Below are 24,817 nucleotides of genomic sequence, written 5' to 3'. Positions count from 1 at the left end.
AGGATCGCATTTCTCTGCCCTGCTGTTCCACTGCCCTGTGATTTGGTGTAATTTCCTTAACCGTAAAAGATGGGGACAGAAATGTTTGGCTCCTTCCCAGGGCTTGCCCAAGAGTTGAAGGAAAAGAAACGCACAGATGTCACATTACAGTATCACATGTGCTCTGGAGGTGAGGGTAACCTGAATAATAGAAATGTAGACTCCTCTCAGTTACCTGGGACTGGCAGAGGCTCCCCCAGGAAAACCTTCCATCTCAGCTGTGCGTGAATCACACATCTTTAAATATGAACAGAGCTCAGCAGTACATGCTCCAAACTCCGCAGCTTTTAGCTAACGAGCCTGAGAGTTAACGGTAACGGGACCAGCAGAGGGAGGCTCACAGCGCTGGCGGAGGCAGAGCTGGAGCAGGACCAGCCCGGGCTCAGGTTATCCCACCAGCCACAGGGAAGCCAAGGGATGCAGACACGTGCATCGTTGATGTTTCCCCTCACTTGATTGAGTTTCATGCATTGTAACCACTGAGGAGCTACCTTCCGCTTCCCAGGAAGTTTGAAGGGGATAATGCTCGGTGTCAGTTACTCAGCTGCAGACCAGAGTGGGTGGGCCGGGGAGGGACCATCATTAGGATAGAATCAATCTATCTATTCGAATCTAAGAAACTAGATCATTTTATTACTTCGCCTACAATGTGAACTCATTACAGTAAGTCCCTACATTGCGAACTTTCAGAGATGTGACTGTGCCAGCTGTTGTGCTGTATTACTGTACTTTTCAAGGTACTGTACTGTAAGAATAAAAATGTTTTCTTTATTTTTTGTGTTTTTTGTATTTTTTGTATTTTTTTAGTGTATTATTTGTGTGAAAAGTATTATAACCCTATTACAGTACAGTACTACATAGCCGATTGTGTTAGTTGGGTACCTAGGCTAACTTTGTTGGACTTATGAACAATTGGACTTATGAATGCACTCTCGGAACAGAACTCATTCCTATGTAGGGGACTTACTGTATTTTGTTCGAAATGGGTTCTCAGGACATTCAACCCACCTATATTCCAAAGAAATGAAGTGCCACTTTCCAACATCAAATGTCTGATCCTTTGGATTGTTTACTGCTCCTTGTTAGCTACCCCCAATTTCCTCCTTTGGTGTGGATAATCAAAACCGGACAACGTGGCCAAATAGAGTATCGTATCATTTGCTGTGATTCACAGCACGATGTGATACCTATGATTTGGGGGTGGGGGTGTCACGTTATTTCCAGTGTGATGTCAGGGTTGGCTATGCACCCCTTGGGGCCAAATGCAATTTGGCGCCATCTGGTGGCTGTTATCATTTCCTCTTCGATAGCAATAGGGATAATTCTGGGGACTTGGATCGCCGGGGACTTTCAGGACAGCAGAAGCAATGCTAGGCATCCACTAGGGTTAGACTGCACAGGGAGGACCCTGGGGACGTGGCTTCCTCAACAGGCTGGCCCAGCCCCGATGCCCAAAGGAGGTAAGAATTTGAGATTGGCTCACTCTGAATTAGGGGACCATTGCCATGGGGTTACATCCCAGGGGCTTTACTATGAGATTTTACTAGTGTTTAGAGCTCGGCACAATTCTGCCAGGGCCATCCCAGTCAAACTCAAAGAAGCACCACCTGTTAGTCATCAAATAGGAATTTTAAAGGAATTCAAATCTTTAAGATTGCACTTTGAGGGCGAAGAAAGGAGACCCAACACACAACTCACACTTCTCAAAATTCTCTTCCTCCTCATGCCCCAGTTCTTGTGCATCTGAGGCTGCTCCAAAAACTCAGACAACTAAATCCCCCAATTTTTCCCAGCATCACGCTTTCTTAGTTTTGCAGGCTAAGCCCTGAACACTTCTCTTCTCTCTTTGTTGTTGTTGTTGTTTTGTTTTTAAAATTCTACTCTCGTGATTCAGCACCACGAATGATTTAGAATCCACTGAGGTCTGAGCACCAGGAGGCATGTGGTAGAGTGGGGCCTAAGGACGGTGAAACACAAGTTAATAAATCTTGTCTGGTCAAGACAGAAACAAAAAATGAGGGGCTTACATGCCGTAAGGGAAACACTTCATTTGTTTAAGATGAACATTCTCAAAAACACTGATTAAAAAACGCAAGTGCTCCTTTTACTCAAGTGGAACTTGAAAAAGAAATGATGCTGTTGATTTAATCATTATTACTGCTTTCCTTTGTCGCATAGGTTTATTTGTTCATTGCAGATAAACTGATTTTTGTCCTTCTTTGGGTCCTGGTGATGTGCTATCCCAGCTCAAAGTTGGCTGAAAAGTCTCCTATCCATTTACAAGAAGAGTCAGAAGGAGCAGGTTTCCAGATTTCACTGTCATTACTTTCATTCACATAATAGTGTAATGCATCAAGAGACCAGAGATTGGTTTTTACATTTGAGTTAAGAAATTTTTTTTTTTTAAAAGAAGAACTTATGGAGAAAAACAAATGAGAACAAATTCCTACCCTATTTCAGTTTGTAGCTGATTCTTCAATATTTTCTCCATTTGCATAGAAAGATAATGCTGTTGTAAGTCTCAGGAAGACCAGAGTCAGGGATTATTTTTGTCTGGAGTGGTGAAGGATTTCTGGAAAACTACCTGGACTCTCTTTTCATTCCAGTTATCCTATGTATGTCAGCTGGACACAAAACGGATGTAGGAGCAAACCTACTTTTTATTTCTTCTAATTAATATGGACTTACTGGCTAAGCTAATGGGTCACATACTCTAAAGCTATGTTGAGGAATTATTTAGCAGTTCCTGGTTGCTGAATGTTTGAAACGCTTTCAGATACGAGAACAAGCCCATAAGGAACTGCAAATAAAAACACAAAAGATCAACAGAAGAATACCAAAATATACAAGTACATGGCTGACTTTGTAGGTGTAAACAAGTTGTCCTACGTTGTTCTTAACCACAAAGCAGGCTGTGATTTGATCTGCTTTTACTAGTCAGAGCAACTTTGGCTTTGCAGTGAGTCGTATCAGATGGTCTGCTCTTGCTGAGCCCAGACCACCGGAGAGAGAAGGGCTGCCTGGAACCACGGTCTAGTTTCTATCGAGGAGAAAGGTCTCCTGATTTGAGTGATTTGGTCCAGCTGAACAGGAGGTTAACAAGCCCTCAAAAGGAAGTGCTTTACTGGAAAAGAGATTTAAAAAATGGAATGGGGTTAACAGTGGGGCGCTGGAGCTGGCTCTCATCAGCTTGCTAGATTCAACTGTGCAAATCCCTCCCCAAGTCTGTGTTCAGTGACATTTCCTTGCTAGCTTGAAACTGACCTTGGTGTGAGTGTTTACACCATGGAAATTGGCAAGTGCTGTGACTCAGTAGGCATCCCCCCAGAGAGCTGGTTGTTAAGCATTTCCAGCACACCTATGACACAGACATGGTGCTATACAAAGTGTAACCCACAGACAGGTTTGGATTCACGAAGTATCTGATGAGTGCACTGTGAGATAGGTCATGAAAACATCCAGAGGAAGCATTTAGAAACTTTATAGCAATTCTACAGAGATTCTGTCAGTTGAATCCATTAGAAAGATGACGGCTTGTTTTTTGCATGTTTTTGGTTTTTTAATTTCTTTCTTCTAGTAATTCATTTTTATTGCATTTTACCAAAATGTTGATCTGCAACAGATTGGACATCAAATAAGCAAACAAACTGTCCATCACCAGAGATAGTTTGAGAAGCACCGATTTTGGAACGTTCGCAAATCCAGGGGACAGGGCAGTGGTATTGCACATGAGATTGAGAGACTAGAGAGGTAACTTGAAACTACAGGCTACTTTAGAAAGCAAAACGATGTGGAGAGGCCAAAGGAAAGAAATGTGGGAGGACCTAAACTTGGGACATAAAGGGAGGACTGCACAAATACAGGACGGGAAGAGTAGACTTGTGGTTTTAACGTCAGGTAAGTTGTCTATTTCTGTGAAGGCATGTCTGCGTACATGTGTGATATCTAGAATGAGGGAAGGATTGCCTTGCCGCCTTTCTGCCCTCCCTTTAAGGGGAAATCACAGGGTTCTCTGAGGAGAGGAAAACTATGTCTTATAAGGAATGGTTTAAGGAGAGAGGGTGTTTCGTTTGCAAGAGAAGGTAGACGGAGGGGTTTCGCATTATTTCGAAGGCTATTGTGTAAAGGATGGCATGGACTCAGGCCGTATGAGGCCCGCAGGGAAACCACAAAAGGAAAAGCTCAGAGAGGCATAAAGAATACTTTTCTAGGAGTCGGTCGTCCAAGGATGGAATATGGGGCCCTCGCTGGGGAGCGAGCTCTCTGTCTGAGAAGTAGGGACCCATTGACAAGGATGCTAAGAGAGGAGGCCAGGGAGAGTTACCAGCAGGCTGTTGGTAGCATTGAGGAATGTTCTGGCATCCTGGGAGCACATATTGGCACCGATGAAGACAAAACTCTTAATCGAGAAGTTTGCTGCTGCCACTTCCGGACAAGCAGGCCCAGAAGTGCTGAATTTACAATGAACGGTGGAGATCATCCTCCCCGGGGTGACATGCTCCCCAGTCTGGTCTGCCCCACCAAACGCCAAACAGATCTGTGATCTAGCTGGAGTCCTTCACATGATAAAAGTACAAACCCAGGTGAAAACAAAGATGATGAGATGGAGAATGAGTCCAGACGCTTCACCTGCCCTTAGATCAACTGAATCACCGGAGAGTCCATCTTTCCTCCGTAACACACGCTGTGCTAAGAATTTAATAGACAGGACTTCCCTGGTGGCCCAGTGGTTAAGAATCCGCCTGCAAATGCAGGGGACATGGGTTCGATCCCTGGTCTGGGAAGATCCCACATGCCGCGGAGCAACTAAGCCTGTGCACCACAACTACTGAGCCTGTGCTCTAGAGCCCGTGAGCCACAACTACTAAGCCCGCTGCGACAGCTACTGAAGCCCTTGCACCTAGAGCCCATGCTCCACAACAAGAGAAGCCACCTCAGTGAGAAGCCCGTGCACCGCAACGAAGAGTAGCCCCTGCTGGCCGCAACTAGAGAAAGCCCGAGAGCAGCAGCGAAGGCCCAACGCAGCCAAAAATAAATAAATTAATTTAAAAGAAAAAGAATTTAATAGACATGGTCTCACGACCCAGATAGATCTCACTAAACCCATTTGTTTGATGGTAAGACTGAGGCTCAGGGTAGGTAACTGACTTCTCTAAGTCATGCAGCTCCTAGATGTTCACAGGGCTTCCAGCCCCACCTCTTCTGTTCAGCCAAACCACCTGTATTCATCCGCCTAGTAAGCCTTCCCTGAAACACCGCGTCCAGTAGAAGACGATGCTCTCCACGAGGAATTCCAGGAAACTGCTCCTAGCTCAGTCCTCTGGGAGTCCTTTGACCCAGAGGACTGAGCTAGGAGGGCAAAGGTCTGGAGGATGAATGCATTTGGAGTGGTCAGCAAGGGGTGCCCAGCTGCAACTTGAAAAATTCTGCAAAAGGAGAGAAACTCCACGAAACAAAATACACATGGAAAAATCGCTCCCTTGTTTCAAAACATTTGCAGCTTAACATTTACAGGCCACGCAAAGTGTGGTGGTCAGCGGTTCGCAGCCTGCTGGCCCCATGGTGAGGAGGCGGTGATCAGAGGGCTGCGGGGACGGGACGCGGGGCTCCTGGGGGGGCCCAGGGCTTCTGCTGGCCTCTGTCCTGGTTAGTTTTGGCTCCAGGTACGTGGCTACGGGACTGATTACCACCAGAGCCATCCGCCACGGAAACCACAGAAACGAGCTAACCTTTCCTCCCTCGAAGTAGAGAAAAGCAGGCTTGTGTGCCGGTGGAGGGGGGCGGAGAGGGATGTGGACGGAGAGGGAAGGGTGGTGTAAGAACTCTTGTAGTCATAAGGCTCGCCAGTTGGTAGTTACTAGTATTCCAGACGCTTCCTAATGCCAGACAAATGCCCGGAGCCCAGGCTTGTCTGGCTCAGAGATCTATTCAGCCGATAGCAGCCCGGCCCTGGTGGGGAGAGCAGATCTTTCAGGGAGCAGCCTCCATGGCTAATCAAACACAGCATTGTTCTCAGAAGGAAGAATGGAAAGGTTTGTTTCAGAAACATAGCTTTTTTTTTTTTTTTTTCCTTTTGAGGCACCCGAGTTATTTTAACAAGTTGCTACAAAACTTGGGCTTCCTGAGGTGAGGCTGTCGTGCACAGTGCATGTTCTGTCCCAAACTCCAGGGAGGGAGGGATCCGAAAATTAGTCATTAAAAAAAAAAACAAAAAAAAAACCCCAGGCACTTCATGCCTGGAAATGATGTAACACGCAGCCACTCCTCTGTTAGAACTACAACCAAACAATGCTCGGCGATCGCGGCAGCTGCTCTCCAAATGTCAGCGCCAAGCCCGGCCAAAGGGCTGGAAGGCCACCGAGCCCAGGACTTTGTACGCTACCTTTGTCGCCCACATTTTCCCCAAGCACTCTCAGGACCCTGGCAACAGGTAACGTGGCAACCTTTGCCTTCTAAAACGGCAAGCGGCAGGATTTCAGAGAACAAAAGGATTTTTTGAAAGCCAGCTGCATCTCCCTCGCCACCCCCCTCCCCCTCCCCACGCCCTCCCCCTTCGCCACACCAAGTCTGAGAAAACAAAGTATTGCTGCGGCAGCCCGGCTCTCGAGCGCCCCCTTGTGACCAAGCTCGGAACATCACCGATGTACCTTTCAAGGTACAACTTCAGTCCGAGGCTCGGCTCCCAGGTAAGTCACGCTGGGACGCGGGACGTCCGGGCTGCGTTTGACCATAAAACGCAGAGTGGAAGTCAAGAGTCAGAAGTCTTGCTTTTTAACTTATCACCTCAACAAAAATTTTACCCGTGCTGCAGGGTAAGATCTCTGGGTTGAGGTTGCTGACCTTTTTTTTTTTTCCAAAGCAGCCGCTAGGGCAACAGTTTTTCTTTCCTTGGCAAGCTGAAAAGCAAAAACTGCTGTGGCCATTTGGTTAGGTGGATGGCAGTGAGGATGAATAGCCAGGAAACTGAGGATTCCTGGTGGGTGGGACTTGCATTTTCCATTTTTATCTGAATTTGTTGGTTGTTTGCAGGAAGCTTGCAGGTAGAAGCATTTCTAATTCCCGTCGCTTGCTTCCAGTTAGTTGATTTGCAAGGATGACTGAGGATTTCCAAACTGCAGACCCAGCTTCCCAGAGAGCGTGCTTTGCAGCCCCACCCTAGCTCTTTTCTCTCTGTCTGGGGCAAACACCCACGAAAATGCCAAGGGCAGTAGTTTTAACCAGCCTTCTTCCTCTCAGGGCTTCTCCCGCCCTCCATGGTCTCTGATTTGGAGGAAGGACTGCAGTTGTGAGCTGCTGGTAGCTTCTGCCAGGCGTGAGGGCATCCCTCTTTGTCCCTCTCTGGAAATGTTAACCAGGAACTAAGAAAGGGGTTTAGATCAAAGTAACCATTCTCTTCAAAAATTTCCATTAATTAACTAAATTAAAGGAAGTTAAGTGCTGTTTGGAGGAAAGTCATTTTAGAAGGCCCAGGTCCAGGGACGGAGGTCTAAAGCCTCTAATGTGACCCTTTAATGAAGCTTGGCAACCAGTTAACATAAGAATTTGAGGGTTACCCTATGTAAAACCAGTTGTTGCCTAAAGTCAGTCATTTCAAAGGAACATCTTGAAAGTAGACAGACATTCGGCTGGTTGTTGCCTTGATCATTTAATAGTAAAGATTAAAAACTGAGGGCTCTGAGTAAGAATCATTTGACCGGTAGCTCAGGTGAGTCATAACCTTCATAGAACTAGGCACAAAGGTTCACAGCAGGATGTTGAGAACGCCTGGCTTACTAATTTGCGAGGCGGGGCCGTTGCTTCCAGCAGGGAATGCCTTCAGGATTTCATGGCTCATTTTCCCAGCCGCTCCAACAGATGCTACTGAGTCATCCAGGCACACAAGTGACTGCCCTGGCAGTGTCATCTGTTAGGATTAAATTTCCATTTGTTCCATGACTTTATAAAGCAATTTCTAACGATTGAATCAGATATACCACTTCCTCTAGGATCTAGGGATTTTTTTTCTTTTTTAATGTTTGTAACATTATGTGAATTTTTCAGAATTTGTCCCAGCCAAGTCAGCAGGTCTTCCTGGGTTGAATGGACTGTTTACAGGAGGGGAAGATTCAGGACCCAAGGTCAGGGTTACAGAATGAAATAAGGTTTCCTGTTGGGGCAGCTGGTCCCACCTCCTCAGGTTCGGGCAGACTGGGTCTTGTTGGAAGATAACAGGCCTGGGATACCTGGGGTAGGGATGGTGCCAGGAGTGGGGAAGGACATTTTGCTTTGAAGCTTCTCATCAGCTAGCTTTCATTTCTTGTTAGATGTCACTTCTTAGCAATACTTGCCTATGTTCCCTGTTAGGTGAAATTTTTTATTTTTTCCTGACCAAGCTGAGAGAAAGGAATTAGTTAAGGATGTAAGAATCACAAGGTCAGGCATTGTTGTCCATTGTATTCATGACGACCACAGTACTTAGACCATGCATGGCACGTAGTAGTATGGTGGTAAATACTTGTTCCGTGAAGGAAGGAACAGGGATGAGAAGGGATTTCCTGGAGAAGCAGAAAAAGGGACTAATAATTAGGAAAGCAAGGTCACCAGGGTAGAAAGAAAATGAATACTCAGCAAAGCTAGTCTCTGTGACCTTGGATGTTGCAACATAATCTCCCATCACTGATGCCCACTTCTGTTTGGCCTTGGTCAAGTGCTGGCCAAATGCAGCTGTGATTGGCCAGCTTTTGACATGGAGCTAGAATGTGAAAGGCCCATCTCGTATCAGCTGGAAGCAGTTAGTCCTATGGATTATCCACCTAACTTCCTCCACCCTCTCTGCTGGGCTTTATCCATGTGGGGCTGTGATGCTCACTGCCCTTTCCCCAGAGCAGCTGCCTTTCCTCCTCAGTTCCTTCCACTCCTTATTATTCTTTGACTTCCTGGTCTCATTTCATGACACCTGTACCATGGACCTGGAAAGCAAGGGAAACCTGGAATGCAATCACACAGCCCAGCAGGACTGTCCGCCGTGGGGTTGTGTCTGGGACACACAGCGGACCTCAGGGGGTGCTGAGCTCTGAGGCCAGATGGAGTGGCTGACTGGCTCCAGGTGGGAGCAGGGTCTCGGGCACACACTGCCCACTGGTCTCCCTTGAAACGGTGAGCTGGCCATGCAGAGTGAGGGTGCTGTGTCCAAACCCGGTGAGGTCACGTCTCATGATGGTCCATCGGGCTGAGTCCTCACTGAAACCTCTGGCTGGATCGATCAGGAGCCTCTGCTCTCTGGCCAACACCCTGGGCTTCGGAGAGAAGGCAGACCTTTGTGTCAAAGCAGCCTGGTGCTGCTGCCCTGTGGACAGAGGGCTTGGCGGGCTGGCTCCACCTGGAGCAGAGCTTCTGCATCAGGCAAACTGGGGGAAACAGGATATATGAGGAAGCAACGAAGAAAGAAAATGTATCCAGCATGTCTTCCTGTCAGTTGGAGCACGATGAGAAATAATTACCTGTGTCTGGAGAGCAAGGCATGTAGGGGGGCCTGATCGGTGCAGTGAGGCAGTTAATTATTCGTCCGACTCCTTTCCGCTTTCCTCCCTGAAACCCCCCTCCTCAAAGGAAAAACAGGACAGACTTTGTGGGTTAAGCTGTGGAATACAGTCTACCAGCCCGCTGGGCCCAGAAAGGACACCAGCCCCTGACTGACTCTCAGATGACAGGATCAGTGCTTCAAAATGACACCTCATTATCCAACCGTGTCACTGACAGATGAGGACACAGGTCCAGAGAAGAACTTGGCCGGGGCCCCCCAGTTTTCTTCTGTCTGCACCACACAGCAAACACCATCAGACTTTACAGTGGGTTCATAAAGGTCCACTTCAGACTGCATTCACAATTCCACTGTACAGTTGGGTTTTGGTCATTTGCCAGAATTAAATTAAAATATCAAAGAACCCTCCTACACTGTTGGTGGGAATGTAAATTAGTACAACCACTATGGAGAACAGTATGGAGTTTCCCGAAGAAACTAAAAATAGAACTACCGTATCACCCAGCAATCCCACTCCTGGGCGTATATCTGGAGAAAACCATAAAAAAATCAAAAAGACACATGCACGCCAATGTTCATTGAAACACTATTTACGATACCCAAGACATGAAGCAACCTAAATGTCCATCAACAGAGGAATGGATAAAGAAGATGTGGTATGTATATGCTATGGAATATTACTCAGCCATAAAAAAGAACGAAATAATGCCATTTGCAGCAACATGGATGGACCTAGAGATTGTCATACTGAGTGAAGTAAGCCAGAGAAAGACAAATATCATGTGATATCACTTATATGTGGAATCTATTTTTTTTTTTTTTGGCCATGCCACGTGGCTGGTGAGATCTTAGTTCCCTGACCAGGGGTTGAACCCAGGCCCACGGCAGTGAAAGCATGGAGTCTGAACCTCTGGACCACCAGGGAGTTCCCTGTGGAATCTAATTTTTCAAAAATGACACAAATGAACTTATTTACAAAACAGAAACAGACTTACAGTTATCGAAAACAAACTCAGGGTTACCGGGGGCTTCCCTGGTGGCGCAGTGGTTGAGAATCTGCCTGCTAATGCAGGGGACACGGGTTCGAGCCCTGGTCTGGGAAGATCCCACATGCCGCGGAGCAACTGGGCCCGTGAGCCACAGCTACTGAGCCTGCGCGTCTGGAGCCTGTGCTCCGCAACAAGAGAGGCTGCGATAGTGAAGAGGCCCACGCACCACGATGAAGAGTAGCCCCCTCTCGCCGCAACTGGAGAAAGCCCTCGCACAGAAACGAAGACCCAACACAGCCAAAAATAAATAAAAAAATAAATAAATAAATAAGACCTGGCGCAACCAAATAAATAAATAAATAAATATTTTTTAAAAAACCAAAACAAAAAACTTAAGGTTACCAAAGAGGAAACGTGGTGGGGAGGGATGAATCAGGAGTTTGAGATGAACATACCCACACTACTATATATATAAGATAGATAACCAACAAGGGCCTCCTGTATAGCACAGGGAACTCTACTCAATCTTCTGTGATAACCTATAGAGAAAAGAATCTGAAAAAGAATGAATATATGTATATGTATAACTAATTCACTTTGCCGTACACCTGAAACTAACACAACATTGTAAATCAACTCTACTCCAATAAAACGTTTTTAAAAATCCCAGCAAACTGGTGAGGCCAGCACTAAAATCTATCAGTTTACTCTACCTACTGCCCACCAGCATCCTCATTCACTGTGTTTCCTGGAGCCAGGTGCCTGGCCCTATAATCCCAACTCCACAAGTGACTGGAGGCAAGAGAGTTTGGGTTGCCCACCTTCTGCAGCGTGGGGTCTGATTGGAACCTGGGTTCTTCTCATCTAAGCCTCCTTTCTCTTCTTTTTTTAAAAGGAATTCTTTTATTTTTTTTTATATTATCTATTTATTTATTTTTGGCTGTGTTGGGTCTTCGTTTCTGTGCAAGGGCTCTCTCTAGTTGCGGCAAGTGGGGGCCACTCTTCATCGCGGTGCGTGAGCCTCTCACTATCGCGGCCTCTCTTGTTGCGGAGCTCAGGCTCCAGACGCGCAGGCTCAGCAGCTGTGGCTCACGGGCGCTCACGGGCCTAGTTGCTCTTCGGCATGTGGTATCCTCCCAGACCAGGGCTCGAACCTATGTCCCCTGCATTGGCAGGCAGACTCTCAACCACTGCGCCACCAGGGAAGCCCCCTTTCTCTTCTTTTCAAGAGCTGCCTTATACTTCTGTCATTAAGATTCTCCTTTGAACCCTCACGAGAGCAATGTCCAAAAGCCTTTTTCTGAATCTCTTGGTCAAATGTGCTTGGAATTCAGAACTTTTTGGATTGTAGAAAGCTGATTTGCATGACACCCCCTGGGGGGCCTGGGTACTCTAACCTGTCTGTCTGCAGGAAAAGGTGAAACAGTCACACTGCAAGTAGTTGCAAGGTCAGGTTTTGGCCTGTGGCTTTCAGAGCTGCAGCTGAAGGGTGGTGGCCACCCACCCCTTCAGGTGCCTCGGTGCGTCAGAGCCCCCGCCAGGGGCCTCCTCCTCCAGGGCATCTCTGGTCCTGGACGGAGCTCTGTCCCAGCCTGGCCCAGGAGGAGGATGGGGGATGGGTAGTGACTGGGAGGTGGTGGGCTTGGCCTGGTGGGTGGGTGAGGTTTCTACATCTTTACGGAAAAGAGGAATCCGATTTCAAATTCGATATTACTTCTGACATTGTCTCTCTTTCCTCGACCATGTGAGTTCTGGGTGTTCATTGGTTTGTCACTGTGTTTCACACACCATCGGCAGAAGCACCTTTGTTGGTTTTTGTTATAATGGTAACAGGGGTACTTGTAGGGGCTTTTAACTGGCCTCTTCTCACAGTGTGGAATGCTGTCTATATAAATTACAGAATGCGTAGTCTGAAGATAAACGCTTGGAGATAAACACTTCATATCTGCCAGGTTGTGTGCTTGTGTGTGTGTGTGTGTGTGTGTGTGTGTTGTGAGCCATCCCTTCCATCATTCTCTTCCGCATTCTCATCCTGTACCCTAAAGCTATGATCTGACTTCACAGCCAAAGAGATAAAAGTAACATTCTTCTTGGCCCACCGGACTTTGTGCTGACGGGAGGGTGGTTCCACGCTAGGTCCCGGCTGGCTGCTGAGCTAAGTTGATGCAGCCCAGGACACAGTTGGAAAATCATTTTCAGAACACAAGTTTTTATCCCACATTTCCAATCCAAGAGATAACAGAGAGACTCCATGTAAAATAGCTTGAATTAAAGAATAAACTGTTGTGTGGCTAGACATGTCCGTGAACTGTAGACAGAAATAGATCAAGCACTAGAAATTTTTTTTTTTAATCTAGAACAAGCCCCGCACTGCCTCCTGGTGTGGATTACATTTTACTTTTCAAAAAGAACCATGGATAGTAAAGCGAAATCATTTTGATTCTTCTGGATTTCTACTGTCGTAGGTGAAAGGTTTTATTAATCAATCAATTCTTTGAAAAACCAACTGTACCCACTGCAAACCTACCAAATGAGAGGATGTTAAGCTATTCAGTGGGCTGTATGTTTGGGACCTTGTTTGGAATTTCAAGCTCATGTTACGGGACTGGCCCGTGGTTGCAATTTACACCATTTATCAGTAGGATTGCTGAAGTGCTGAGGTGCCGGAATGCGGAAACACTGGAGGAGACCAGCGCTGGCCTTTGGATCAAAATTAATTACCAATAAAGAGTTAGGAAATTGATCACAGGGAAGGGAAGCATGTTAATGGCCACCGCTCAAAGGTTCAGCCCCTTTCAGTTACTGATAACCTTGCCACGTCTCCAGATAAAAGCCAGCCTTGTCACCCCCAGGCACCTGGCTGAGAGGTAATAAAACTGTTGCCTTATCTTCTAAGTGTGGAGTTGGTTCAACCTCAGCCCGAGGTAATTACAGTAAACTGAAATTGCCTGTCGTTTACAAAAAAGGGAAGGCGTAAGGCGGGAGATGGTGTTTGTCTCTCTCCTTGGATTTTAAAAAGAAAGCGAGCAAAACAGCCAGAAGTTTTCCAGGGAGTGAGAAAACAGCCCGGCTTGGCCACCCTCTCCTGGGGGTAACGGATTGCTGGCGGCTCAGGTCCCCGTGAAGATCTGAAAAAGAGGCTCAAGCTGATGAAAATCTAAGCAATCTTCTTAGGAGTCTGTCCTTTCTAAATGTAAATGACAGAGTCGGAGCCCTGCTAGGGAGGGCAGGAAGTCTCAGTCTTACCGAGTGACTCATTCAGTGCTGTTAGCTCCAGCAGCTGGATAAAAAGTTTTAGCAAAAGCAGCAACAAATCTACTTTAAATACTAGCACAGTAAGGAAATTCCTCTCTTTCAGGCCGAATGCCATCCACACAAAAGAGCTCCTGTCGACATCTCATTTACAATCTACCCCCAGGACACAGACAGGACCATTTCAATAAACCCGGCTCAGAAACACCTATTGTTCAAAATCTTCAACTAGCCACAGGCTACCACCACTCCCTATTGTTTTGTAAAAGAAAAGATTTAGAAGGAGCCAGATTGGGACCTGGAAGCTCTGAAAAGAGGAAGGAATAAAGTCCCTTTGACCCGATGCTGTTGGAGAACGTGCATGAAGAATAAAGTTAATGGATTTTCATTTTTACAAGAAGTGCATAAGCAACACCCGCTCCCTTCCTGAACTAGTGATCGGGGATTCTAAAAGCGGTGCCAACGTTGTAAAGAAGTTAACTCCTGCCATCGGGTTTGGCACCTGAAAAGTCAAAGGCTCTACTTACCCTATTCTCTGTCTTACAAAAGCCCTGATGGCAGCCGCAGCAAAGCACCGGGTGAGTATTCGATCTGGGTTGTTTCCTTGGGATTTATAGCGTGACTCTCCTTTCTAAGTAGGATTTTGAGGCTCGCTGCAGAACCTACCCCCCGCCCCACGACGAATGGTTTCCTCCTTTTCAACACCACCATTTTGCTCCCTCTTTCAGTAAAACCTGACCACTTTCTGGAATTACATAATGTAGCCTTTAGACGCTTTTTCTTCAGATAGGCCTCAAATGAAGAGGTACATTTGTGTTGACCAAACAAAATGGGCATTTCTCAAAGACTCAGTGTCTTTACCCTCCTAGTAGATCTTCAAGTTCACTTTCCCTATCTTAGCAAGTAACTCCTTTTTCTACCCAGAGTTCAAGCCACAACTCTGGGCATCGCCTCTAATTCCTTTGGGTCCTTCCCTCCTATCTCTTTAATCCTTCTGGAACCCTTCCACATCCTACAATCCACCTTTCTGCTTCCCTAGATGCTATTATTTCCTCTCTGGAGGATGACAGCAACTTCCTACCTCAGCGTTCCTCAAACTACTTGTGACTTATTAACGGGTCATGAAATCAGTTGAGGTGGGTCATGCAGTTTCACCATTAAAAAAAAAAAAAAAAAAGGAATAGATTAGAAAACGTCAGAGTGCATCAAACAAAGGAAAAGTAAGTTTAGTTTCGGGACGCTTGTGTCAGTGTGTGTCCCGAGATCTGTGTACATTCTGGGTTAACAGGTAGAATGTATCTTGTCTGTCAGGAGTTTGAGAAATACTTTTCTAATTGGTCTCACGGGCTCTGTCTTGTCCCTGACTCCAAACTGTTATACACGCTCAGAGCAGGAGGGGGAGATTATGAACGGATCCAGCTGACAGCTCTGCCCTCGGGATAAAGACGTGGGTCTGGGGCTTTGGAGATTCTAATTACTTAGTTCCTCCTCATCCTTTCAGGTTTCAGAACTCCACGTCCTCCCGACCACTTTTCCTTTTAGCTGTTCAAACCACCAAGTTCCCTGGCCTTTGCAGATGGAATTTCCCTATAGGAACGTTCTGTCCTCTTTCTCCTTCAGGTATCAGCTGAGGTGTCGCCTTTTCCAGGAAGGCTTCCGGAAGTCCCTCTAAATGCCTCCTCTTAGTTCTCATGAGAACCCCTCACGTTTTATCTGACAGAGCACTTACTGCATCATGATTATCTTCTCAGTTCCTTACAGAACTTTAAGCTCCAAGGGGCAGCCAGTAAATATTTGTTGGGGGTAAATAGTGTGCATCGACTGTGTCACATCTTACACAGTTCACACTTCCTTCCTACAAACCCATTTGGATAGTTATAAAATATCGTATCTCTATTTCTCAAAGCTTTAGTTTTCATTCTTCTACACTGAAGTGTCTCTTGTTCATTTGCTCTTCAAACACAACCTAATTAACTTACAAATTCACTGGACTCCTCCTCTTAAAAATCAAAATAATAAAATGTGGGGAAAGCTGTTGTACCCCTGGCTGGTCACTCACCCTCTCTGAGCCTCAGATAATACAGAGGAGCAGAGCTCAATGACCTCTAAGATCTATTCCAGGCTGCCACTCTGAACCTCTGGCTTGCACCTTCTAAGGACCAGAGAGGTTAAGTGACTTTCCCAAGGTCAAACAGCTCTCTAGTGGCAGTATATTGTCTGTCTTTCTATAGATCTTTAACAGCAAGCTGCAAACAAAAAAACCTTCTACTCAGAAATCGGTAGTGCCGCTAAAAAGTGTGCCTGAAAGAGAATCATAAAATTAAAGAAGGGACTTCCCAGGTGGCGCAGCGGTTAAGACTCCGTGCTCCCAATGCCAGGGGCCCAGGTTCGATCCCTGGCCAGGGAGCTAGATCCCACAACTAAGGAGCCCTTGAGCTGCAACTAAAGGAGCCCATCTGCTGCAACTAAGACCCAGCGCGACCAAATAAACAAATAAATATTTTTAAATAATAAATAAATAAAATTAAAGAAATAGGGGACAAAAAAAACCCAAAAGCCAACAGCATTCATAACGGACTCCTGCCCAGGCAGGTCCCAGCATTTTAAAAAACAATCTTGCTGTTAGATGCAGAGATGTTCAGATTTCCTTTTAAAAACTGGAAGTGAAAAATTCAAGAATCTTTTGCATCCTGACCCCTTGTAGAGGCCCTTCTGCAGAGGCACAGATGGACACAGCCTTCCTCAAGGTGCCGATTCGAGCATCCCCGTGGCTTTTTTAGTGCTGAGGCCCCCGTGCCTTGATCTGATGCCACTCTGAGGACCAAAGCTGTAACTCACCAGGATGAGACTTGTCCTCAGTTCCTGTACCCCATCCCCCATCCCTCCCGGCCAGGACCACCTCGCAGTCCCTGCTTTCATGGACAGACTTGTGTTATTTCCTTAGTTACAGAGTTTGGGGTTTAGATAACCTGCTCTGTAAAACAGAAAGTCAACAAACCAGAAATAACACCCCTTTAGGGAAAAAAAGAAACAAAAACAATAGCTATACTACTTTTTCCCCCTATGTTATGTGCTATGTTTTATTCTATAATGTAAGTCAGCGTGTACATTTGTTTTATTTGTTGCTTTTTCCCTTCTAAACAGACCAGCAGTAGCTTGCCTTCATTTGACGGAAAATTTGTCACTTTCTACTGCAACTCTGTATAAAACCACTATGTATATGAGGACCCCATGTACACCAAGTCGTTATAGCCAAGCCGTGGGCTTATGGATGATTTTTACTTTATTTTTTGGGCTTCTTGGAATTTTCTGATTTAAAAAAAATGAATACGTGTTACTATTGTAATCATAAAAAAGTACAAATGTCAAAATAAAGACCAGATACACTATTATTTCTACACTGCTATGATGCCTGACTAAATTAAATAGCTTTATTTTTACCATCTATGTTGCTGTGTATTTTGTCTTTTTTTTTAACCATTTGTTTTTGAAGGAAATTATTAAAAAAAAATAACAAAAACCTCTTAACACTGTTGATATTTTACTGTCTTTAAAAGCTTTAGGAACACGGACTTTGGAGACACAGCCAAACACTGGCATATAACTCCTTTACCACCTGGCTGCAGTGTGAATTATTAGTTTCTCCTGACATTTTCACACCTAACAACTTACTTCCAGAATATCATCTTTTTTCATGCCTTTATGCCTGTGGCAAGTGTTGTTTGCTTTCTCATAACCACCCTCCTTGCTAACAGGGCCCTTCCAAGCAGCCATGACTTTTGGGGGAGTTGGGCCCCTCCCTAGATTTGGAGGCTGAATCTTCATTGTTCTACAAGACAGGGATGAGGAGGGAATTCTGATGCGAGTGCTTCATGGCAAGTTTACCTCCCTTTTTAAAGTGACACAAGTCAAGGACATCCCTTTTCTTCCCCCGGACATTGTCATCAGCAAGGGATACCCTGAACTGTGGCTGCCATCTGGGGACCACAAGGAGCCCCTACTCCAGAAGACAGAAGGATGGCACAAAGCTGATTTTGGTACATTAATTGGCTGCCCTACCTCTAGACTTGCTATTATTGGAGAAAATAAACGCCTTTACCATCTAAGTCACTCTAATTTTATTTATCTATTTTATTTTATTTTTGGCTGCGTTGGGTCTTCGTTGCTGCACGCGGGCTTTCTCTAGTTGCGGTGAGCGGGGGCTACTCTTTGTTGTGGTGCCCGGGCTTCTCATTGCAGTGGCTTCTCTTGTTGCGGAGCACAGGCTCTAGGTGCGTGGGCTTCAGTAGTTGCAGCACGCAGGCTCAGTAGTTGTGGCTCGTGGGCTCTAGAGCGCAGGCTCAGTAGTTGTGGTGCACGGGCTTAGTTGCTCCGTGGCATGTGGGATCTTCCCGGACCAAGGCTCGAACCCTTGTCCCCTGCATTGGCAGGCGGATTCTTAACCACTGCGCCACCAGGGAAGTCCACTCTAATTTTATTTTTAAAAATTTTACTGATTTGCTTAGTGATCTGTTTGGCCTGGCACTTATGCAATGACTTTATAGATGCTAAGCCTCCTTCCTGGCTTGGAAAACTCCTGTTCATGCTTCAAGATTCTGTGTTCTGTGAGCCCCTCCTATATATGTTCCTATAGAATTCATCACACTTTGCTCGTTCCTGTTGTGCTGATGCTCTGGTATGAAAGCAGAGGGAAATTAGTGATCAGGTAGATCTTTGTTTCCTATTATACTTATTTGTTGGATTAGATGATTCTGTATGGCAAATGCTATTATACAAGATCTCACCAAACCAGACTGTCTGTATTTCAAAGAGGTGCTCAGCCATGGTGGCCCAGCTTCCTCCAGTGGTGTCTGGAAAAGGCAGTGCCTTGAAGGCAACCAGACCTGGTGAAATCCTGACCTGCCACTTACTGGCTGCAGGACCTCAGATGACTCAGCTCTCATCTCGTTTCCTCATCTGTTGAGTTTGGGTAACAGCCTCGGTAACCTCACAGTGTCATGAGACGGATGATGTAGTTAATATGATGTAAGGGGACATGGTGTGGCACTTATATCTCAAACACAGGAAGGAGGCTCTCTTTTCTTTCCTTCCTACGTTATTTGTTACAACAAAATTCCAATAATACAAAAACCATCTTGAAAACTCCCGAGGAGATTTTACTGGAGGTGGGGAGATCCTATCCTTTTCACATGTTGGGGTTTTTACAGCATGAAGAGCCCTACGCAGAAGTTCCGTGTGTGAGAGCACATTTTAAGATACCTGCCCCTAGTGCTTAATGTTAAAATTTCATCTCATCCCTCTGGTCTCAGCTCATAAATCCTCTCCTTAGAGAGGCCTTCCTTCACCACCCAGCTTCGAGCCGCCCCACATTCTGCCCTCCCAGCCATGGAGCCACCTACTGAGAGGAGGAGATGTGGGGAGAAAATAAAATGGCCTATGAAGGTGTTGCATCTTTCCTAAGCTCAAGCCCTCCCCTCAGGTTGGGAGTTGTGGCTTGCCCGGTCCATCTTTATCAGCTTTGTGCCATTGTACCCCATCCCACCCTCTGCAGCCCCCATCTCCTTAAATCACACGGATGACTGGCCCCAGCCTCTGCTGTCTTGTATCTTGGAAAATGCAGAAATTGCCACGAATTTCTGCGGTCTTGCGGGATGGATCCCTGTCAGTGGTTTAAAACTGTCTTCCTGCTTTCTATATTACCACTCAGTTCAGAAGAGACAAAAACAAACCCAAAACATTTTCAAGTATGTTTTCCTTTGCCCTCGTGGTCAACAGTAATAACTTCCAGCTAGAGGAGGCTGGAGGGCAGGATGTGAATGGGACCAGCTCACTCTGTTTAAGTTCAAGTACTTGAGAATTTAAAAGCACAGACCCTCTCCAAGCACTGCTTAAGGCCTGTCAACTAAATCTCCCTAGTTTGCCAAAGTAACTAGGTAGGATACTAGCCCTAAAATGATGCACTTAAATTACTAAAAATGATGCACTTAAATTACTAAAAATGATGCACTTAAATTACTAAAAATCAAGCAAACAGCAATAACTTTGCTTTCCATGCCTGAGAGGCAATAATGCATGATATTTCAGAATATAAGTTTTGGAGGCAGACCTAGAGAAGTCTGTTTAATCTGTTTAAACATCAGTTTTTTACTATGTGAAATGGGAATAGTAACCCTTGCAGGCTTGGTGGGAGGATGAAATGAAGTAACACCTGAGAAATGCTCAGAATATTACCTGACACATAGTAAGTGCTCAATAAATAGTACATGGTAACAACAACATCAACCATTTCATAAGGGAAATCCCTTTTTGTCTTAGCAGCTAGTAAGCCGGGTGTACCCCTGCTCCTGTGCAAAAGGCCTGTGAAACTCTGACGCTATACCTGTACACAGATGTGATCCGATGATGCCATCTCATCTCCATGGCAACCAGGTGTCTCAGTTATCTAGTCTGGTGCCAGGTAAGGGGTAGGTGATGAAACAAACTGAATCTCAGGCTAAAACTCTATTGTTCAGTACATCCACCAGCAGTGCTCCTGTTACAGACACACTCAAAATTCTGATTTCATGTGACCTTTACATTCACGGTTTTAGTCCTAAAAGTACTTCAGAAACATCAACCATCTCAGACATACTTTTATTTTTAGTTACTTCCCAGATGTTTACCTGAGATAAAAATAAGCAAAACAACCAAAGCTTTTCTACTAAACATATCTTAATGTCTGTCATTTTAGTCCATTTTTCTATCGCTAACCTAAGGATAGATTAGAAAGTATGTTGTCAAAAAAAATTTTTTGAGCTTAAGAGAATGGTTGGCAGCACGTTATTTTATAAGTGATATTGGATATAAAATTTAAAAAAGCATTCTGGAGAACGGAGTAAAGGAAGCAATATTGGTTGAAAGGGCCCAGTGCCTGGTACACTTAGGGAGTATGAATTTATGAATGAACGGAATGCTTGGAAAAGCCAGAAGTCTTTGGAATTCCAGGTCCATAAATGAGTAGGTCTGTGACCTAGGGCAATGCGCTTAACTACTTTCTGTTCATTTTACAACAATCTGTAGGAGCAGCACCAGCCGTAGTAGTAACAATTTTTACTTTTTTGGCAGCCAGCTGAGTAATTTTTCCAAACCACAACTCTTCCTGGAGCAGCGTAAATTGAGCTGGCCTTTGGCTGATACTGAGCTGGGGCTCTGGGGATACCACAAAATGTTTTATCAAATTTGCATAAAGTTGCAAATTTAAGCAAAATAGGAGGGAAAAATGCTGTAAAAATTCATAGGGCCAGAGGGAGTGTTCTCTAATCATCTAGTTACACACTTCCCCTCCCAACTGCCCCCCCCAAACACTCATAATATTTGATATAAAAATAACATGGTGACATACAGCTGCAATAAAAAGGAACTATTCTTCCGACACAGCTCAGGGTGAAGCTAAGTAGATTTTAAAAGTGATTGGAGTCAAAAGTATTTGGAGAGGAGACAGAATATAGTTTGTTTAAATGATGCACAAATTAACAGTTGTTAATTCTGGTGGTTTTTGAGTAAATGAGTGGGAGAATTGGGACTGGCAGGTCTAATGTTACCCCAGTAAGTGCCTGTTAGGGGTCTCTATTTTCTTGGATAGAAGCTTTCTTCTAGAGAGAAAGAGTTCAGAAGCACTGAATAACTAGGCTCCAGAAGGACCCTGCTTGAATTTGGAGCAGGGAGGAAAGCAGGGTCACAAGCAGATAATCTCTGGGAGCTGCTGGAGGATTGGCCTTGGAAGCATCCAGGGGAGGAGAGGAAAAAATCCAAGGGTGATCTTGGCCAGTGGAGGAGGTCGGGGCGGAGATAACAAGTCTGGGCAATAGGAAAGGGAGGCGATGGGTAAGGGGAGGCCAAGAAAACATTTTTCATTGCTTTGTCTGAGGCTGAGGCAGCCCTGAGCACAGCTGTGAAGTAGGTCAAATTTCTTGTGTCTTTCTCTCCCTAGGGCATCGGAGACCTGCCACCACCATGCTGTTCCCCGGTCACTCAGTTCCAAATTTATGAGATTGCCTCAGTCCCTTAGGTATTTGTTCTCTGAAAGGTAAAAATGTAGCTAGTCTGATAAAATAATGCATTGGAGGATGGCTGGGGGGCAGGGGAGGGGGGATTGCATTTTTAAAAGAATTCTTGCAAACATTTCCTTCCTCCAGAGTAATAAATATGTGTTTAAAAAGAGGGTCTCTGACGAACTTATGGTTATCAGCAGGGAAAGGTGGGGGGGAAGGGATAGTTAAGGAGTTTGGGATTGACATGTACACACTGCTAGATTTAAAATGGGTAACCAACAAGGACCTACTGTATAGCACAGGGAACCCTGCTCAATATTATGTAACAATCTAGATGGGAAAAGAATTTTAAAAAAGAATAGATATATGTATTAGGGGCTTCCCTGGTGGCACAGTGGTTGAGAATCTGCCTGCTAATGCAGGGGACACGGGTTCGAGCCCTGGTCTGGGAAGATCCCACATGCCGCAGAGCAACTAGGCCCGTGAGCCACAACTACTGAGCCTGCGCGTCTGGAGCCTGTGCTCCGCAACAAGAGAGGCCACGATAGTGAGAGGCCCGCGCACCGCGATGAAGAGTAGCCCCCGCTTGCCGCAACTAGAGAAAGCCCTAGCACAGAAACGAAGACCCAACATAGCAATCAATCAATCAATCAATCTTTAAAAAAAAAAAAAAGAATAGATACATGTAATATATGTATAACTGAATCACTTTGCTGTTCACCCGAAACTATCACAACATTGTTAATCAACTATACTCCAATATAAAATAAAGTTTTTTTCTTTAAAAAAAAAAAGAGGGTCTCTGTAAAGTCTGCCTTAATTCCAAGGAAGGTCTAAAATTGGGAATTTCTGACTGCTAATAGACCTACAGTGGCAGTAAACAACTTTCCGTAACTCTCAAATCATAATTAAGCCTAGAAGGGGAAGAACTAAATTGTATACTTTACCTGTTACAGGTGTGGAATTGTGCTGAGTACTTTTTGCATATGATCATCATTCCTTTTTACAGAGTTGGAGACCCAGGTAAAGTTCAGAGCGGCTCGTAACCTGCCTGCAGCCAACGGCATATTCCAAAGGTGGCTAAAACAATATTGTCCATCCCACATGGTCTTCTAGAACAGGGGTCAGGAAAGTCCTCTATAAAGAGCTGTACAGTAAATGTTTTTGGTTTTGCAGACCATGCAGTCTCTGTCCCAAACACTCAACTTTGACATTGTGGCAAAGCCAGAGACAATATGTGAATGCACGGACATGGCTGCCTTGGAGAGGTGAGCCTGATTTGTTCCAAGGGTCGTAATTTGCCAACCCTGCTCTAGAACTTTGCCACTTCCCATGGTGAGGTGGAGTCTGATACCCCTCCCCTTGAACTTGGGGAAGTGTGTGATTTGCTCGTGACCGAGAGAGTAGGAAGGAACTGACAGTGCATGACCTCCAAGGCTAGATCCGAAAAGGTGATGCTGTTTCTCCCTTAGTCCCTGGGACATCTGCTTGCTTGGAGCCCTGAGCCACCACAGAAGCATCCAATTTTCCTGAGGCCGCCATGCTGTAAGGAAGCCCAAGTCAGCCACGTGGAAAGACCACATGAAGAAGCCTGGAGACTCTTAGGAAGAGGGAGAGGTGTTCAGCAGCCCCCAGTGATCCAGCCCTCCAGCCACCCAACTGCAAGCTCGGAAGAGACCCTGAGCCAGAACTACCCAGCCGAAGCTCTTCCCGAATTCCTGCCCCATAGAAACTGGGAAATAATAACACGATTGCTGTGGTTTTAAGGCACTAAACAAAAAACTTAGAACACTGTCCCAAAACTAGTGAGTGGCAGATATGGGATTCAAACCTAGGTTGGCTTGACATTCTATTACATGATCATTAATCATTCTATTACATGATTGCTTACAGCAGCCTTTTTAAAAAATGGTGCTAAAATATATGTAGCATAAAACTTACCATGTTAACCATCTTTAAGTGTACAGTTCAATAAGTACATTCACACTGTTGTGCAACATATCTCCAGACCCTTTTCATCTTGCAAAACTGAAACTCTACCCATTAAACAAGAGCTTCCCCTCCCTCACCCCCAGCCCCCGGAAACCACGCTTCTACTTTCTGTCTCTATGAATTTGACAACTCTAGGTCCCTCTTATACTGTAAGTGGAATCATACAGTGTTTGTGATTTTTGTGACCGGCTGATTTCAGTTAGTATATACATGTGTGTATTTTATATGTGTATACTTTAAGCCCATGTTGGGTAGTGGGTCTGACCAGCGAGCAGCAAAGGTTTGTCAAAGAAAAATGTCAGAGACCCCAGGTCTTATAAGTCACAGATGCAAGGTCCCAGGGGGGACTTTGCATCAGCAGTTACTCTGACAGTGACAATTCAGTGTCCTGCCTCTAAAGGGCTTTGAAGACGGAGGAACCCATGAATCAAGAACAAGATAAGGCTGCTTGCTTTGTTTCAACTTGCTGGTTGACTTCCTTCTCAGAGCCATGCCTTGAGGATGAAATCATTTTCTACCACACAGCCCCTGCGAAGACCGTCAAACACAAGCCCTCACTGTCTGCTCCTTTATTTCCTCTGGGTCCAGGGTGTGTATTGACTTGGTGGAATGTCTGTGACTTGCTGCAAATTGTGTATCAAGCAAAAAACTTTCTGCAGGGAGTCGGCTCTCGGGAGGGTGAGCCTTAAATGCTGCTTCTTGCTTACAGAGACTAAGCCTCAGCCTGCGGGGGCTTCTTTGACCTCCTCCACCTTCCTTCCATCCCTGACCTAAGACCAAAAGGCAGACCTGGGCCCAGGTGCACACGGTGACAGTCCCAGCTTGGCCTACCCTTCCCTATGCCTGCCCTGATTGCGCCGGGCCCACCTGTTAACACAGAGAGGTGGAGATAAGGTCTTTAAAGAGGTGATTAAGTTAAAATGAGGTAAAATGAGGGTGGGCTGGAATCCAATAGGACTGGGTCCTTATAAAAAGAGAGAGAGAGACACCAGGGG

General features: G+C 45.5%; 1 protein-coding gene and 1 long non-coding RNA gene across 15 annotated transcripts in view; one reads left to right on the top strand and one right to left on the bottom strand.

Moving 5' to 3' along the window:
- DLGAP1 (DLG associated protein 1) overlaps window positions 1–24,817 on the bottom strand; it is an 869,846-nt gene that overhangs the window by 63,762 nt on the left and 781,267 nt on the right. The gene's annotated exons all lie outside the window — the stretch shown is intronic.
- LOC118879836 lies at window positions 6,308–23,778 on the top strand. Of its 8 annotated transcripts, XR_005016155.1 has the most exons (6): window positions 6,308–6,725; window positions 13,907–14,378; window positions 20,119–20,257; window positions 21,770–21,865; window positions 22,840–22,906; window positions 23,303–23,778. It is a non-coding gene; the product is annotated as an uncharacterized LOC118879836 (long non-coding RNA). The 8 variants fall into 8 exon arrangements; XR_005016156.1 differs by lacking the exon at window positions 22,840–22,906; XR_005016154.1 differs by lacking the exon at window positions 23,303–23,778 and having other exon boundaries at window positions 22,840–23,275.

The sequence above is a fragment of the Balaenoptera musculus genome, chromosome 14 (genome assembly GCF_009873245.2).
Source record: "Balaenoptera musculus isolate JJ_BM4_2016_0621 chromosome 14, mBalMus1.pri.v3, whole genome shotgun sequence".
In the NCBI taxonomy this organism is placed as follows: Eukaryota; Metazoa; Chordata; class Mammalia; order Artiodactyla; family Balaenopteridae; genus Balaenoptera; species Balaenoptera musculus.
Note: the sequence above shows the minus strand (reverse complement) of the source record. Positions and strands in the feature narration are given on the sequence as shown.